This window comes from Balaenoptera acutorostrata, chromosome 4 (assembly GCF_949987535.1).
Source record: "Balaenoptera acutorostrata chromosome 4, mBalAcu1.1, whole genome shotgun sequence".
In the NCBI taxonomy this organism is placed as follows: domain Eukaryota; kingdom Metazoa; phylum Chordata; class Mammalia; order Artiodactyla; family Balaenopteridae; genus Balaenoptera; species Balaenoptera acutorostrata.
In genome coordinates, this window is record NC_080067.1 from 114913708 (window position 1) to 114927386 (window position 13679).

A 13679-nucleotide genomic window follows, 5' to 3' on the forward strand; every position below is an offset into this window, starting at 1 on the left:
GCTTAAGTAGTATTTGAAATTCACTATCACTCTCCTTCCAATAATTATGACTTTAACAAACTTTTGTAGAACCAAAAGTAAAGGGTAAAAAAAAAATTACACTCTTGTCTCTACTTTTACTAGGAAGATCAATCTCTGCGTCAATTGATTTCTTTTGTGGAATTCAGGATAATTTTACATTAACTATTGCTAGTGCCAAATGTAGTTAGAAAAAATAATATTCTCATCAAAAAATAAAAAACCAGAAAGAAAGTAAGTGTGCCAAAAACATCTTTTTTATATTTCAAATTTTGGATAATGTTTTCAGTGACCATAAAAAATCTCTCCTATACTTTAGAGACAACACTCTTGAAGGGAAAAATCTCTGATGATTTTCCTCCAAATTTTCCCTTTTTTATAATATAGGTTTATATATTTATGTTTCAAAAAGAAAGGAAAATGATGTGAGCAAAATAAAAGAGCTATGATCCCTGATTATCATTAACTCAGAAAATATCAAAGATTAATGATGATTGATGAGTGTGAAGGCAGAACAATACTGATACATTATCCTCTATTTCAATATTACATTGAACAGATAGGTTAAGTCAGGAAATTAAAAGTATAATTACTATATATCCCTCCATGAAACGTGTTAACCATAGGTTGGAATAAAGATGAAAATAATTTCATTAAAACATTCTAACTTCTTACTAATATTAAGTTAACTTTATTAACTACACATACTACAGGTCAAATTCAGTTCTGGATATGAAATGCAAAGGCATAAATGTTATGGGCTCTCAATGAGCTTCCAAATTAATTGGGGAGAGAGGCCTGTTATGGTAATTCTTCCTTCCACAAATAGAAGGGAGTAACTTCTAAACTGAGTTATGAATGATGAATCAGAATATCCACAGAGTTTGGAGGAGGGGTGGGACAATAAAACAAGGGTAACAGCAGTGAAGTATTCTAAGACAGTGTAATTCATGAGCTAATTCTCTGAGGCAAAAGAAAGAATGTCACATCAGGAGAAATAAAATAATTATATTATAGTTGGAGCGTGGGGTGGTAGTGTGTATGTGTATGTATGCACACACAGGTGCACCATCATTTATATTGGAGGTCTCACTGGATGGACAGGTTTAGGAGCAGCAATCTGTTTAGAAGGAGAAGCTTGAGAATGCATTCGTTTCACCCTTTTCATAAAATGAGTAAATGCCAGTTTTCTATATCAGAGTGTTGGCTCCGTTAGGATGATGATGTAGAGCCTTTCCAGCTTGCCTTCTTCCAAATCTGTTGATAAATAGGCTGGGCCAAGGCACTGAGGAGGCTTCTAATGCTTGTTAAGGAGGTTGGCCTTCGTGCTGAAGGCAGAGAAATGTCATTGAATGGGTTATGAGCAGAGAAATGTTCACAATGTTTTTTTTTTAGATCACTATAAATACTGGATGAGGAAAGAGTAAAATTAAAAGCAGAAAATAAGTTAGGAGACTGACAATGGAGAGGGATATATAAATTGTTTGAGAGAAATTTTATGCACATTAGTAAGAAAGATAAAAGCAATCTCTGACATCTGGGACAGACAGTTAGGTCTTGTTCTTCTGTTGAACATAAACAATTTCATAGAATATCAACATCAGTAAAGTCATTCTGACCAACATCGTTCAAAATAAAAACAAGACCACTTTGTACTCAGGTCTGAATACAGACATTGAACATTGGCTAAAGCTTAAAAATGACCAAACATCTCGCTATCCTTACTAAAATAAATTACTACTGCCTCTTTACCAATTATGGTTTAACCCTCACTCTAGTCTTCCGTCTTCCTAAATAAGAAGGTACAGTCACAGAATTACCTCCACTTCCTGATAGTAAAACCAATCCAGTCCAAGAGCAAAGCCCCACCATGTAAACTGTCCCTAAAATCACAGAACACAAGTCTAAAACCTATAATGAGGCCTTTCTAATACGTTCTTTCTGGGGTGTCCAACAGTTGCTCCTATGCTGTGTGTGTCTTTCCTTATTGTAAACCAAGTATGTTCCTAGCAGAATTTGCTAGACACATTAGTGAGGTAAGGTAGCTATGAAAATATTCAATTACTTGTTTGGTTTCTAAATTCAGGTTTAATACATGAACAAATATCTTATTTGTACTATCTTAGAGCAAAAGTAAAGGGAAAATTTATGACATGGAAATTAGGAAGTTCTTTATATGAATCATTAGTCTCTTTCTCTCTACTTCTTTTAAAAGGATTGCATCTCAAAATGGCAGATATTTGATTAAAAATCAAAATAATTTCTATTATGTTAATCACCATGAATGCTACAGCACTCTTAGTTTATAAGTACTTTCCAACTATCTTACTCATTAGGCTCTTTCAAGAATGTCCTCTAAAAGAACACATTTTTCTTTCAACATATTTGGTTATATATATTGTGAGTCCTGTTAAATTTCCATAGTAGTACTAAGAAACATAATTTTTAAAAATTATTCTTTTTTTATTCTTTAATACCAAAAATTTTTATGCTTTAAATAGTAAAGAGATGCATCTCCCTATCAAGTTGTGCTTGAGACTAGGTAACTGGTGTGAAATACAATTAAAAAATTTTTCATATTTATTAAATACAAATGCAGTTTCATTCATTGATAGTTAATACTGACATAAGTTTTGCAGTTCATCATAGATAAATAACCATATTATATTTTTGAAATATAAAGATAGAAAAACTTGTATAGTTTTTAATTAGTTCTGAATTTATGAATGTATCTGTTAATATTCTTCTACCTGAGAAAAAAAAAACTGAGAAAATACCAGCTTTGTTGTTGATTTTGTTGAATTCCTATGGCTAAATATTCATTGTTTTATTATATTTTTATGTAGCAGAGTATATGGATGTTGTGTCACATCAAAGTGAGTAATATACAACAATTTGATATAGAAGAGTATCTAAAAATATTTAAGCCATAAAATACATAACTGATATGAAAAATAATCATGGGGATTTTTTTGAATTTATCATTTGAAATGCTTATCTAGACCTCTGATTTTTATTTTATTATTTTTTGAATTTTGAATTTACCAGATGAATTTCTTGGGCATAACATGCGAGGGTATTTGTGTTTTAGAGTTCTTCAGAGAGACAGGGCCAATAGAATGTGTGTATATACATAAAAGATTTATTGTGAAGAATTGACTCACATGAATAAGGAGGCTGGCAAATGCAAAATCTTCAGGGTAAGGCTGAAGGGTTGATGGAGACCTAGGGAAGGGTTAATGTTGGAGCTCAAACCTGAAGGCCATCTAGAGGCAGAACTGCCGCTTCCTCAAGGGACTTCATTCTTTTCTGCTGATTGGATGAGACACACCAACATTATGGAGGGTAATCTGCTTTACTCAAAGTCTACCAATTTAAGTGTTAATCTCATCTAAAAATAACTTCATAGCAACATCTAGACTGGTGTTTGAAATATATGAGTATTGTAACCTAAGCAAGTTGACACATAAAATTAGCCATTCACAATTTCTAATATAATTTATATGTCATTGGCATGTTGAATATTTACTCCGCAAACTATAAGTGGAGTTGCAATGCATTACTCATGCTTTCCCACAGAACTTTACTAGCTTTAGAAAAGAAAGGAATATTCTCTTCCATCTTGAGACAAACCCTGAGTTAATTACATTAGAGTAGTACCATGAATTTCTTGTGAGAAGGATGTGCTAGAAATATGTTTTTACCATGAATATTTGTTAGTTGGGCTGGTAGTGTGACTGTGTGTGTTAAGTAGGTAGGAGTTTAAAAAATCCTGAGGCATTTAAACCATAAATACCTGATTACAGGCCAAATAATGAAAGATTAAGCCATTCTCAATCTAATACTTGTTTTCTTGAATGAATACAAATTTTAAAGTGAAAAAAAAATGAAAAGACTTGGAAAAATAAAAACTGTTTTCTTCATGAAAATCTATTATAGCAAAAAATGCAAATACTTGTTTTCTAAATAGTTGCATATTCATAAAAGAAACCATTAATTTTGAGGAAAAGTCTAAACATCCTGAATCTGAACGTAATGATCTTCCGTGGGACATCAACTAACTGGTAGAATTAAGGCCTGACCTATTTTGTCCCGTTTTCTTCTTTTTTCCACCCTCCCTCCCTTCCTTCCTTCCTTCCTTCTTGTCTCCTCCTTCTTTTTTCAAGCACTGTGTATTAATTTTCATTTAAGGAGATACAGAAAGGTAAATTAAAAAAGAATGTTCAAAATTTTAAATGAGGATTTTTTTTCATTATACCTATGCATATGTGGGGAGAGTATCTAATACTTTTAGCAAGGTTTTATTGCATTCATAACTGAGTGAAATATTTAAGCACTTTGAATTGTTTCAGAGGCATGATCTGCTTTATGAGCAGTACATTTTATTTTATTCCTAAATGCTTATGATCTAAAGAATGAAAACAATTTAATTGTTTAAATGTTTACGTGACTTTGAATTTAGCGTTTAATTAGTTAGAAATCGCTCTGTTGCTATGACATATACAATTAGTAGCATAGCATACATATAATGAAAGTTCCAACTTTGGCTAGCTTTAACTCAGGAAGCATCTACTCTGTTATTGCTGATGTTGGTAAGTCCAACACAGAAAATAGCACAACAGAAACTTCAAATACAAGGCAATGGCACTTTCATAACTCATTACATTTAATGGGAAGCTTGCACACATGTAACAAAAAGCAGAAAATTTAGCTAATAAATCTCTAAGACATTTTCTTTTTTTTTTTTCTCTACACAGACATTATTCTATATTTCAGCATCTTAGATTGTTAATAGATGGAGGTAAAAAAAAAAATCTGCAAAAGTTGTTGTTATCCAAACACACATACACACACACAAATACAGAGTGAGAAAGGGGCCATAGCTCATTAAAATTACTCATTAAAAAAGCTTTTACTGTTTTTCCCAGCAGTATTGGTGCTATGAAGATATTTTGCTAAGAATTCCTTGAATCTTTCAATGTTCTAGTGGATCCAAATGTTTGTGGATATTTTGTGATAGTTTCATACTTTAGATTGGCTTTGTGTGTGTATGTTAATGTTTGTGGGTATAAAAAAGTAACAGAAACAGCAAAAATATTTTGTCATATAAAAAACTTGATATAAAATAGTGAAGACAGATATATATTTTTATTCTCACAAAGTCTCTATTTCTAGATAGACCTATAATACCGAATCTTACCTTGAGGTACATACATAAACATCAAGAATATTTTAATTCCTAAATCTATGTAGAAAATTTTGTTTTGTTTTGATGCATATTTTTAATTTTTTTCTGGGGTTTGAGAAAAAAAAGCTTATATTCAGATGAGGCACCTAGTTTTGTGTCTAGCCAAGCCAGGTACCCTTTATGATTTGGTGAAGATTTTTACATATATCAAATATCACCCTGACATTTCCAAGAATCATAGTTCTAACTATATTCTTAAGGAGAAGTCAAGTCCCCCTCAAAAAGTTATCACTAAATCATTTGGCGTTTTCTGGAGAATGTCTGATTTTTATTTTTTTGAGACAGCAAATTGCTGATATTTACATCATTTCTACAAAAATATAGAAGACCCAGTAGTAACATAAATCATCCCAGATGCTTAATATAACATTATTTCAACACAAGACAATGGCATCTCCTGAAATTCAATTCTTAAAGTCTAGGCTTTGAATAAAACAAATCTCTTTAATAGTAAACAATGCTGTTTCCTTCCTTCCTTCCTTCCTGATGCACAAAGTAGATCAACTTGACACTTTTAATAAACATACAAAAGTGGTCACCATATACCTTTACGCCAAAACAAAAATATCACGACCAACTCAATAAAACATGTCCAGAAAATAGGGCAAGAGGAACTATGTTAAATATCATTAATTGTTTTCCAAAATCCCCAAGAATACAAGACTTACAGTGAAGCATCATACTAAGAATTTGATACTGCAGAGTGAGCTTCTAACTTTGTTTTAGTGAGAAATACTAAATCTTGACAGACAGCTTTGCCCAGACACCTTCATAAGAAATTGAATACAAGGAATGTGCAATATGAAAAATGTATAATATATTCCAATAACATAGAGGTCCAAACAATCAAGCAGCACATGTCATTCTAAAGTGATCTGTATTGTTCAGTTAGGGTATGACTCCCTCCCTTGATTTAGGACAAAATATTCGCAGAGGATATTTACAGAAAATTCAAAAACCAAAACTTAGTTAGAACCACATTCCATGGTGGAAGTAGAGGAAGAATAACATACATTGTATCTGTGATCATGTGGGAGAAGAGGCATGAAATATATTAAGACTCTTTGGCAGCATCACTAAATAGAAGACTGGAGGTGGAATGATCATTAAATTTTGGATAAAAAGGTGGGGAAATTTTTTCCCTCAACTTTTTATTACTGTGACACTATGCCTTGTTATGAAGCTTGTTTGTTTTGTTTTTATATTTTCTTATAGACATTTTCCTGATTTCCCCACAAAAGCATTATAAATTCAACAGACAGTTTTCCTTTCCATTCCTCTCTGCTCTGAAGTCTCTAACTCAGTCTTTCTCATAAAATCAAGAATAGAAGTTACTAGACAGTGTAGAGAATAAGAGAGTTGAAAAAAAGAATCAAATAAGCAAGGAGGAAATAGAATCCTTCCTCTCAGAGGTAGACTAAGACTCATTCTGAAACTCAGAATCATGCTGTTATTTAGTCTCTCTCTATGTCCAGGAAATAATAATGAGAGAAAGGTCTGCATTTGCCAAGTTGTGGGACATTTTTTAGGCAGTGTTTCCTACACTGTGTCTGCTGATGCCACTTAAATTTTACTCCCTGTTGTGTATTAAAGGTTTGTGTCTGTCCCGCCAGATTCATATGTTGAAGCCCTTACCCCCAGTGTGACTGTATTTGGAGATGGAGTCTCGAAGTAAGTAATTAAGGTTAAATAAGGTCATAATGAGGGACCCTGAGACCATAAGATTAGTGTTTTATAAGAGATACCAGAGAGCTTGCGCTCTCTCTACATGTATATGTGCCTAGGAAAGGTCACTTGGGAGAAAACAGCCGCTGGCAAACCAGGAAAAGAGCATTTTTCAGAAGCCAAACCCTGCTGGAACCTTGATCTTTGACTTTCCAGCCTCCAGAAGTTTGAGAAAATAAATTTCTTTTGTTTAAGCCACCCAGTCTATGGTATTTTGTTACGGCAGGCTGAGCAGACTGATACACTCCCCCTACTCCAGACTGCAACTCCAGAAACTCCTTTAATATGTAGATTTACTGCAGCTTACTGAGTTTCCTGGCTAAGTTTTATTACTACTGAGGTAGCCCTTCTACATCAGATCATTTACAGTTCTATTCCTACTTCTTCAATTGTCCAGATATCTACTGCCCACTCTGTACACGTACTAACTACCACCATGAACTGTTATATTCAAAAGGGGAACTATAAAAGCTGGGGACTAACTCTGGTGATATAGCAAAAAATTCTTGCCCCACAGAGATGGATAAGGGGAACAATGACCAAAGATAAGAAATAGTAGAGCGCTTTTATTCTGTGGGGCAATAGGCAAAAGACAGGGCTGTGGGAGGGCTAATATCTCCTTTATATGTACATGTATGAATCCTACCATATGCATTTTTTTGCTCTTTTTGTAAATGTTATCTCTCCTGCAGTGAATATGATGGCATTTAACAGCAGAGTTCAGTATCCCTTTTACCTTGTGAACAATGAAGCCCTGAAGAAAGCAAATTTATTTTAATTCTGAATATCTGGTGCATTTAAAACAACAGTGGACTTTGATAGCATTTATTTTAAGGCACTCTGAATTCTGACCCAATTCTGTCACTCTGTTGTTATTTGTTTTGTATGTTTGCTTTATATTTACAATTTTACATATTTAGAGATTGTATCAGAGTTTATTTTCATTCCTTTAACATCTTTATTATATTACAAATTTAAATTATTGCCATCTAAACTAGAATGTTCACACAATTCCTCCTTTTTTTTCTACAGAGTGGTAACTTTATTGCTTAATAAAAATAACAATACAACATAATGAGGTTTCTAGAAGTCCACTGCAATCTGGGAGCCCTGAGTTTTCTTTTTTTCTTTTTTTTAACATCTTTATTGGAGTATAACTGCTCTACATTGCTGTGTTTGTTGCTGCTGTATAATAAAGTGAATCAGCTATATGTATACATATATCACCATATCCCCTCTCTGTTGCATCTCCCTCTCACCCTTCCTATCCCACCTCTCTAGGTGGTCACAAAGCACCATGCTGATCTCCCTGTGCTATGCGGCTGCTTCCCACTAGATATTTATTTTACATTTGGTAGTGTATATATGTCAATGTCACTCTCTCACTTCGTCTCAGCTTACCCTTCCCCCTCCCCTTGTCCTCAAGTCCATTCTCTAGGTCTGCGTCTTTATTCCTGTCCTGCCCCTAGGTTATTCAGAACCATTTTGGTTTTTTTTAGATTCCATATATATGCATTAGAATACGGTATTTGTTTTTCTCTTTTGGACTTACTTCACTCTGTATGACAGATTCTAGGTCCATCCACCTCACTACAAATAACTCAATTTCATTTCTTTTTATGGCTGAGTAATATTCCATTGTATTATGTGCCTCATCTTCTTTATCCATTCGTCTGTCGATGGACACTTAGGTTGCTTCCATGTCCTGACTATTGTAAATAGTGCTGCAATGAACATCGTTGTACATGACTTTTTTTGAATTATAGTTTTCTCAGGGTATATGCCCAATAGTGGGATTGCTCAGTCATATGGTAGTTCTGTTTTTTAGTTTTTTAAGAAACCTCCATACTGTTCTTCATAGTGGCTGTATCAATTTACATTCCCATCAGCCGTGCAAGAGGGTTCCCTTTTCTCCTTCTCCACACCCTCTCCAGCATTTATTGTTTGTAGATTTTTTGATGATGGCCATTTTGACTGGTGTGAGATGATACCTCATTGTAGTTTTGATTTGCATTTCTCTAATGATTAGTGATGTTGAGCATTCTTTCATGTGTTTGTTGGCAATCTGCATATCTTCTTTGGGGAAATCTCTATTTAGGTCTTCTGCCCATTTTTTGATTTTTTTGTTTTTTGTTTTTTTGATATTGAACTGCATTAGCTGCTTATATATTTTGGAGATTAATCCTTTGTCAGTTGTTTCATTTGCAAATATTGTCTCCCATTCTGAGGGTTGGGTTTTCGTCTGGGTAATGGTTTCCTTTGTTGTGCAAAAGCTTTTAAGTTTCATTAGGTCCTATTTGTTTATTTTTGGTTTTATTTCCATTTCTCTAGGAGGTGGATGAAAAAGGATCTTGCTGTGATTTATGTCATAGTGTATTCTGCCTGCTTTCCTCTACGAGTATTATAGTGTCTGCCTTACATTTAGGTCTGTAATCCATTTTGAGATTATTTTCGTGTATGGTCTTAGGGAGTGTTCTAATTTCATTCTTTTACATGTAACTGTCCAGTTTTCTCAGCACCACTTATTGAAGACATTGTCTTTTCTGCATTGTATATTCTTACCTCCTTTATCAAAGTTAAGGTGACCATATGTGCGTGGGTTTATCTCTGGGCTTTCTATCCTGTTCCATTGATCTATATTTCTGTTTTTGTACCAGTACCATACTGTCTTGAATACTGTAGCTTTGTAGTATATTCTGAAGTCCAGGAGCCTTATTCCTCCAGCTCCATTTTTCTTTCTCAAGATTGCTTTGGCTCTTCTGGGTCTTTTGTGTTTCCATACAAATTGTGAAATGTTTGTTCTAGTTCTGTGAAAAATGCCAGTGGTAGTTTGATAGGGATTGCATTGAATCTGTAGATTGCTTTGGGTAGTATAGTCATTTTCACAATGTTGATTCTTCCAATCCAAGAACATGGTATATCTCTCCATGATTGTATCATCTTTAATTTCTTTCAACAGTGTTTTATAGTCTTCTGCATACAGGTCTTTTGTCTCCTTAGGTAGGTTTATTCCTAGGCATTTTATTCTTTTTGTTGCAATGGTAAATAGGAGTGTTTCTTTAATTTCTCTTTCAGATTTTTCATCCTTAGTGTATAGAAATGCAAGAGATTTCTGTGCATTAATTTTGTGTCCTGCTACTTTACCAAATTCATTGATTAGCTCTAGTAGATTTCTGGAAGCATCTTTAGGATTCTCTATGTATAGTATCATGTCATCTTCAAACAATGACAGTTTTACTTCTTCTTTTCCAATTTGGATTCCTTTTATTTCTCTTTCTTCTCTGATTGCTGTGGCTAAAACTTCCAAAACTATGTTGAAGAATAGTGGTGAGAGTGGGCAACTTTGTCTTATTCCTGATCTTAGTGGAAATGACTTCAGTTTTTAACCATTGAGAACGAGGTTGGCTGTTGATTTGTCATATATGGCCTTTATTATGTTGAGGTAAGTTCCCTCCATGCATACTTTCTGTAGGGTTTTTGTCATAAATGAGTGTTGAATTTTGTCAAAAGTTTTTTCTGCATCTATTGATATTATCATATGCTTTTTATCCTTCAGTTTGTTAATATGGTATATCACATTGATTGACTTACGTATATTAAAGAATCCTGGCATTCTTGGGATAAACCCAACTTGATCATGGTGTACGATCCCTTTAATGTGCTGCTGGATTCTTTTGGCTAGTCTTTTGCTGAGCAGTTTTGCATCTATGTTCATCAATGATATGGGCCTGTAATTTTCTTTTTTGTGACATCTTTGTCAGGTTTTGGTATCAGGGTGATGTTGGCCTTGTAGAATGAGTTTGGGAGTTTTCCTCCCTCTCCTGTATTTTTGAAGAGTTTGAGAAGGATAGGTGTTACTTCTTCTCTAAATGTCTGATGGGATTTGCCTGTGAAACCATCTAGTCCTGCGCTTTTGTTTGTTGGAAGATTTTTAATCACAGTCTCAATTTCAGTGCTTGTGATTGGTCTGTTTATATTTTCTATTTCTTCCTGGTTCAGTCTCAGAAGGTTGTGCTTTTCTAAGAATTTGTCTATTTCTTCCAGGTTGTCCATTTTATTGGCATATAGTTACTTGTAGTAAACTCTCATAATCCTTTGTATTTCTCGAGTGTCAGTTGTTACTTCTCCTTTTACATTTCTAATTCTGTTGATTTAAGTTTTCTCCTTTTTTTTTTTTTTGATGCGTCTGGCTAATGGTTTATTAATTTTGTTTATCTTCTCAAAGAACCACATTTTAGTTTTATTTATTTTTGCTATTGTTTCCTTCATTTCTTTTTCATTTATTTCTGATGTGATCTTTATGATTTATTTCCTTCTGCTAACTTTGGTGTTTTTTTGTTCTTCTTTCTCTGATTGCTTTAGGTGTAAGGTTAAGTTGTTTATTTGAGATGTTTCTTGTTTCTTGAAGTAGGATTGTTTGCTATATACTTCCCTCTTAGAACTGGTTTTGCTGCATCCCATAGGTTTTGGGTTGTTGTGTCTTCATTGTCATTTGTTTCTAGGTATTTTTTGATTTCCTCTTTGATTTCTTCAGTGATCTCTTGGTTATTTAGTAATGTATTGTTTAACCTCCATGTGTTTGTATTTTTTACCGTTTCTTTCCTGTAATTGATATCTAGTCTCATAGTGTTGTGGTTGGAAAAGATACTTGATATGATTTCAATTTTCTTAAATTTATCAAGGCTTGATTTGTGACCCAAGTTATGATCTATCCTGGAGAATGTGCCATGAGCACTTGAGAAAAAAGTGTATTCTGTTGTTTTTGGATGGAATGTCCTATAAATATCAATTAAGTCCATCTTGTTTAGTGTAGCATTTAAAGCTTGTGTTTCCTTATTTTTTTTCATTTTTGTTGATCTGTCCATTGGTGAAAGTGGGGTCTTAAAGTCCCTTACTATGATTGTGTTGCTGTCGATTTCCTCTTTTATGGCTGTTAGCATTTGCCTTATGTATTGAGGTGCTTGTATTTTGGGTGCATAAATATTTACAATTGCTATATCTTCTTCTTGGATTGACCCTTTGATCATTATGTAGTGCCCTTCTTTGTCTCTTGTAATAGTCTTTATTTTAAAGTCTATTTTGTCTGATATGAGAATTGTTACTCCAGCTTTCTTTTGATTTCCATTTGCATGGAATATCTTTTTCCATCCCCTCACTTTCAGTCTGTATGTGTCCCTATGTCTGACATGGGTCTTTTTTTGACAGCATATATATGGGTCTTGTTTTTGTGCCCATTCATCCAGTCTATGTATTTTGATTGGAGCATTTAATCCATTTATATTTAAGGTAATTATCAATATGTATGTTCTTATCACCATTTTCTTACTTGTTTTTGGTTTGTTTTTGTAGGTCTCTTCTGTGTCTTGTGTTTCCTGCCTAGAGAAGTTCCTGTAGTGTTTGTTGTAAAGCTGGTTTGCTGGTGCTGTATTCTCTTAACTTTTGCTTTTCTGTAAGGGTTTTAATTTCTCTGTTGAATCTGAACAAGATCCTCTCTGGGTAAAGTAATCTTGATTGTAGGTTTTTCCCCTTCATCACTTTAAATATGTCCTGCCATTCCCTTCTGGCTTGCAGAGTTTCTGCTGAAAGATCAGCTGTTAAACTTTTGGGGATTCCCTTGTAGGTTATTTGTTGCTTTTCATATTTTTTCTTTGTATTTAATTTTTGATTGTTTGACTAATGTGTGTCTTGGCATGTTTCTCCTTGGATTTATCCTGTATGGTACTCTCTGCACTTCCTGGACTTCACTGAATGTATCCTTTCCCATATTATGGAAGTTTTCAACTATAATCTCTTCAGATATTTTCTCAGTCCCTTTCTTTTTCTCTTTTTCTTCTGGGACCCCTATAATTCGAATGTTAGTGCGTTTAATGTTGTCCCAGAATTCTCTGAGACTGTCCTCATTTCTTTTCATTCTTTTTTCTTTATTCTGCTCTGCAATGGTTATTTTCACTGTTTTGTCTTCCAGGTCACTTACCCGTTTTTCTGCCTCAGTTATTCTGCTATTGATTCTTTCTAGAGAATTTTTAATTTCATTTATTGTGTTGTTCATCATTGTTTGTTTGCTCTTCAGTTCTTCTAGGCCCTTGTTAAACATTTGCTGTATTTTCTCCATTCTATTTCCAAGATTTTGGGTCATGTTTACTATCATTACTCTGAATTCTTTTTCAAGTAGATTGCTTATTTCTTCTTCATTTGTTTAGTGTGGTGGATTTTTACCTTGTTCCTTCATCTGCTGCATGTTTCTCTGTCATCTCATTTTGCTTAGCTTACTGTGTTTGTGTTCTGCTTTTCACAGGCTACAGGTTCGTAGTTCCCATTGTTTTTGGTGTCTTCCCCCAGTGGGTAAGGTTGGCTCAGTGGGTCGTGTAGGCTTCCTAGTGGAGGGGACAGGTGCCTGTGTTCTGGTGGATGAAGCTGGATCTTGTCTTTCTGCTGGGCAGGACTGCATTGGTGGTGTGTTTTAGGGTGTCTATGAATTTAGTATTATTTTAGTCAGCTTCTCTTCTAATGGCTGGGGTTGTGTTCTTGTTTGTTAGTTGTTTGGCATGGGGTTTCCAGCACTGGAGCTTAGTGGTCATTGAATGGAGCTGGGTCTTAGCGTTGAGTTGGAGATCTCTGGGAGAACTCTTGCTGATTAATGTTACATGGAGCCAGGAGGTCTCTGGTGGTCCAGTGTCCTGAACTCGGC